Source organism: Podarcis tiliguerta (assembly GCF_965153285.1).
Source record: "Podarcis tiliguerta genome assembly, chromosome: 11".
NCBI lineage: Eukaryota > Metazoa > Chordata > Lepidosauria > Squamata > Lacertidae > Podarcis > Podarcis tiliguerta.
Window position 1 is genome coordinate 28,430,811 of NC_139544.1, and position 5,758 is coordinate 28,436,568.

Below are 5,758 nucleotides of genomic sequence, written 5' to 3' on the forward strand. Positions count from 1 at the left end.
AGAAGAACCAGGATGCACAATTCATAAGCAGCAAAAGGCCTCAGGATATGCCAGTGACTTGCTAGCTATACAATCTGGAAACTCCAAGAGGATTCAGTTGATAGAAACTGAACTGCCTTTGAGTATTAAGAATTTGCTCAACAGCAACAGGAAAACAGAAGTTACATCAGTGGTGACAATGCAGCCCAGATTTTGATGCCCTTTAAAAAAATGAAATGATTAAAAAAGAAAAACATTAAGAAGAAAGAGTATCCAGCTCTACTTGCTTACAACCCAAAAATCACTATGTAATCTCTATCCCATCTTTTTCTTTTCCACATTTTTTTACTTGTTGCTAGTTTAAGTTATTATGTATATAGAACAACTGACATTGCCAAAGGTTAGATACAATATTCATATTTAGAAAATAAAACTAGTCTGATTTCTGTAAGTGTTTGTGAAAATGACTCCTCTTTATTGACAAACACATTATTCAGAACTTCTGGGAAGTTCATCTGCAGAAACTCCATTGAAATTAATAGGTGGTGACTCTATGCGAAGAGGATTCAGTTGCCCTCACGTACACACTTCTCTTGTTATTAAAATCACTACACATATATTTTGTATGTGGTTAGGAGAGGCCTTGGTTTCAACAAATGGGTCTACCACCCTCACACGTGGCTTCAGCAAGCTTTATAATAATTTTACCTATGCTTTCTACTTCTAACTTTCCCTCAGAAGGAGATTCCTTTATGAGCTTTCCAACTGTTATTCAGTACGGAGGGGAATACCATCTTCCTTTCAATCACCAACTGGGCCCACATAAAATGTACTAAGAAGTCTTTATACATACATGGCGCACACACACAAACGATTTAGTTACATTCCACAAGGTCAAAAATCAACATCAAAAGCACAAACACTTACTGGATTCACGCCTTACTTATCGGAAATCACCACACACAGTCAAATAGTGGGTGACTCATACCTGCTGTTTCTTGACTCTGGGTTAAGCCAGGAACATAAATAATGTCAATCCGCTCAAGTAAATTTTACACAGATTACATCTGAATTGAGTTATATGGCATGCTTTATTTTACCCAACAACTGAAATCAAGTCATCTGTCAGAAAGATTTTTTTAAGGGTGAAGAGTAAAATAAGGAAACAGACAATGTCTTCATGGTTATAGAGTGTCTTCTCTTTTTTGGTTTTGCATTAAAGGCCACATGATTATTAAAGATGAAACGATAACTTAATTCATTTAATGCCACCACTCTGCTGGAGTAAAGGAATCAGCTTCTTCAAGGCAGCATTTATAGCCCTGGCACCTTCCTTTAATGTTCCTTATTTCTAACATTTATTTCCTCCTCAGAACCAGTGTATTGCAAATATCTGACCATAATGCTGGAGTTCCTTAATCTACAGACTGATAGGATCTGGCAAGAAGCAGCAGCATGAAGATGGTTGAGTTAACCATGGCTGCTTCTTCTGTTTCCCATAGTGCGCTCGCAAAGTTGCCTTAACAGGTTTATCTAGTTTTGGTGTGTTGGATCCACTTCATCACGACTGATACACATGGGACTTAATGCACTTCATTCCATATGATGTAAATGATGACTAACTTGTACTATTGATTTTAAAAGGTAAAGGTACCCCTGACCGTTAGGTCCAGTTGCGGACGACTCTGGGGTTGCGGCACTCATCTCGCTCTATAGGCTGACGGAGCCGGCGTTTGTCTGCAGACAGCTTCCGGGTCATGTGGCCAGCATGTCTAAGCCGCTTCTGGCAAACCAGAGCAGTGCATGGAAACACTGTTTACCTTCCCGTCGGAGCGGTACCTATTTATTTACTTGCACTTTAACATGTTGTCAAACTTCTAGGTTGGCAGGAGCAGAGACCAAGCAATGGGAGCTCACCCCATTGCGGGGATTTGAACTGCCGACCTTCTGATCGGCAAGCCCTAGGCCACAGTGCCACCCGCATCCCTACTATTGATTTTAGTGAGACCTAAATTCAACAAACTTTGTTGGGATCCAACCCTATGAATTTATGTGTGTTGCTGGTCTTCAGTGATGCAGATATTTAGTGTTAATTAACAAGATTCACTTGTGTCTCTTGCTTCAGCACATGCCTAGGCATGTTTCATCCTTGCAGCCAGCACATTACCCTTGGGTAATGCTTAACTTGAGAAGAAACAGCTCATGTAATTTATAGCAGCAGCTTCTCATTGGAGTTTTCTTTAGGTTTTCCCCTACTTATTCTTTGAATGATCAACATCACTTTGAATCCTACGGATAGCTCTCATATATGTGGGCATGTGTGCATGTGCTGAGTTCAGTCAGTTACTAATATGCTGTTTGAATGTCTACACTGCATCTTTGCCAATAAGGTATTAAAACCACAGCACCTAGCAGAACATCTACAGCCAAGTTCAAAACGCAGATCGAAAGCCACATTGTGCACTATGTGTATTATTTACTGGTATTCTCTGGACTAAGAATTAGCCCGGTGTTAGCCTGTGCAAAATACTTTTCTGAAGTTAGATTTTCATTTGTTCATTTTCCAATGATTTTTCACAATGCACAGGCCATGTGAATCTCAGACAATGGCCCAAAACTTAAATCTGTGCCTACAACACCTGAAAAAGGAATCTAATTCTGATTTGTGAGTGTGGTTCAGGTATCTGACATTCAGAAATGGGTTCATACAAGAGCGCTGGCATATTTTTTTTTATTATTCTCTGTTCCAGAGTTCCTTTTAATGCTTTTGAAAATAAAGTTTAAATACAATCAATTGACATGCAGAGATGTTTGTTCCCGTTTTTGAAGATAAAGAGCTCCTTCTCTTAAAAGAAATTGTAGCAACCAAATACAAAATGCTATTTTTATTTCACAAAATGAAATGTAATTGTTTAGAGCTCCCCCCCTTACAAGAGCACTTTGTAACCAAAGGGAAGAAATATAGTGCAATCTGCTATGTTTAATGATGACACAATATCTTTAGATTGTATCTGGTTTTAAGCATTGCCACCTCCACTTAATATCATGTCCTGTAGATGCAGCCTCCAGACAGGTGAGATTCACATTCCCGTAATGTGCTGTCCTGTGGCTGTGGGTAGATTGTGTGCCGACAGAATGGTCAAGCTAATTCTAGTAGACATCACAATGAGTCCATGGGAAAGAGCCTTGCAATTGGCCCCACCCATGTGGATGCATCATTGACACATAGCTTCCATCCATGTGGGAAGGCATCAAAGATGATTGACTCTCAGATGGTTGGCTGCTTCATCAGTAGAGCACTGAATGCTAAGGAGTGATGGGGAGCTCACTCCCTTGGACCACCAAAGGTTTCGAAGTATGCGAGAAGCAAGATACCTCGCTCAATTCTCTCTACTTTATGCCAGCTTCGGATATAAATGAAAGCAATGAGGGCAATGAAATCTCACTGGGTAAATGCCATTTTAGATACCAGAAACTGAACAAAATTGACCAAATATAATATTGGTGGGATCCCTCCACTGCATCCAAAATTTAGTTCCAAATCCCCCTTTTTTTGTAGCAGTTCTAAACATGCGGCAGTAAATTACAGTTTTTGTATTTCAGCTTATTACTGTTCAATGTTTCTGCCAAGTGCATAAAAGTAAGCAGTGAAGCATCACACACATCTGAGTGACACCACGAGTCCCTGCATGAAGTGCACATTGATCCTCTGTGCTAAAAAGCTGCATTTTCATACAGAACTAATGAAGAAGTTTCTAACTTAGCCACTTTCTGATATGCTCTTTTTTGTGAGCATTGAGGTGTTTTTTTAAAAAAAACAAACACATAAATAAATATGAGGTTAGGAGTGCAGACAGGCCTGTAGTTTGAGAAGCAACTCCTCAAATATCTTCCTATTATGAACTTCAAGTGTGGGGCACTTCCATACCTTTCAACATTTCTCTGATGAAAATAGCGACACCCTAAACAACAACAACAAAAACAACAACATCCCACCCATCTGACTGGGTTGCCACCAGTCACTCTGAGCGGCTTCCAACATACATAAAAAATAATAAAACATTAAACATTAAAAAAACCTTCCCTATACCTTCAGATGTCTTCTAAAGGTTGTATAGTTACTTATCTCCTTGGCTCGGATGCAACATTTCTCCAATGAAAATAAGGATGTCTTACCATACCCAGGACGCAGGTGGCGCTGTGATCTAAACCACAGAGCCTAGGGCTTGCTGATCAGAAGGTCAGCAGTTCAAATCCCTGCAACGGGGTGAGCTCCTGTTCTTCGGTCCCTGCTACTGCCAGCCTAGCAGTTCAAAAGGACGTCAAAGTGCAAGTAGATAAACAGGTACCGCTCCGGCGGGAAGGTAAACGGCGTTTCCGTGTGCTGCTGTGGTTCACCAGAAGTGGCTTAGTCATGCTGGCCACATGACTCGGAAGCTGTACGCCGGCTCCCTTGGCCAGTAAAGCAAGATGAGCGCTGCAACACCAGAGTCGTTTGCGACTGGACCTAATGGTCAGGGGTCCCTTTACCTTTACCTTACCAGCATTTATTTGACGAAAATAGGGATGTCCTAAGGAAAAGCAGGATATTTCAGGATCAAATCAGAAACTGGGATGCCTTCTGTAAATCCGGGCCTGTCCCTGGAAGATAGGGAAACTTGGAGGGTCTGCCCTCCACCCCACATTTAGATTGGGACTGTGCTGGGCGCAAAGGGTTAAAGCTTCCCCTCCATGGCCTTGATCTGGCTTAAGCTCCTATTTGTTAAATAAAATCATGCTAGCTGTCATAGTGCAAAGCTAAATGATGAGAATAATGCCATGTCTAGTTTGGTCCCAAGAGAAGATCTGCACTGCCTTTGTAAAATGTATTTTACACCTACACTTCCCATCTTCCTTTAAGTACGTTAGAAAATGTTTTATTTGCAGAATTGGGAACATCAGTCGTTCATATTGAGATTTTTCTCCACCTCTGCCTAAGTTCAGTCCTTCTATTTACTTTCTGTGTTTCACAGCACATGCTGTTGTTTCAACATTTCATTTGCGGAATCGAAATGGAGGAACAAATAAAGGTACAAATTGTGAAGTATAGCCAGAAGGCTTTGACAGAAAGAACAGCAGGACTACTTCATCTTTATAGCATTTGATTCAGTGACACTGCAACTGACAAGGTTTCTGCTCTGAGCATTTAATTCTGCAATTTAAAGTACTATTCAACAAAACATAAAAGGAAGTATGTCTGATTCTGTGGTCATACACATTCTTCGCAAAATATAATGTGACATAAACCCTATTGAAAATGATTTTACTGTTAATGTTGCTATTTTGCTACCTGTCCAACTGCTATGCATATGTATGAAATACAGCAATTATTGCAGTTTGCAGGTGCTGGGGCCTCAATCTTTATCAGTGAGCAATTAACAATCCATTATCTGCAATAGGAAGTGAGCTCCGGGGTTTTAAATTCACCACACAGTTGTCCATAAACCGTGTTTATGTTGCGCAAATGAAACAAAAAGTAACAGCACAAGGAGTAGATTATTCTGAAACCAACCAATATTGTTTGGTCATCACATTCTTTTTCCATTCCATTATATTCTGCTAACTACCTCTTGCCTCATCAGGTTGAGGGAGAATGAAAAGCTTTTGTAGACCGATATGAATCCATAGAAAAGCTGCCGAGACTTTGAATGAGGACCGTTATAGCTTTCATAACGGCTTTTGTAATTGTGTTTTAATATTTTGTCCGACTCAACCTTTTTAGATAAGGTAAAGAAAGGTA

General features: G+C 40.2%; 1 long non-coding RNA gene across 1 annotated transcript; it reads left to right on the forward strand.

The window, feature by feature from the left end:
* Positions 1-3,233: 3,233 nt before the first annotated feature.
* Positions 3,234-5,219, forward strand: LOC310659670. The gene is made up of 2 exons (XR_014502923.1): positions 3,234-3,334; positions 4,992-5,219. It is a non-coding gene; the product is annotated as an uncharacterized lncRNA (long non-coding RNA).
* Positions 5,220-5,758: the final 539 nt, after the last annotated feature.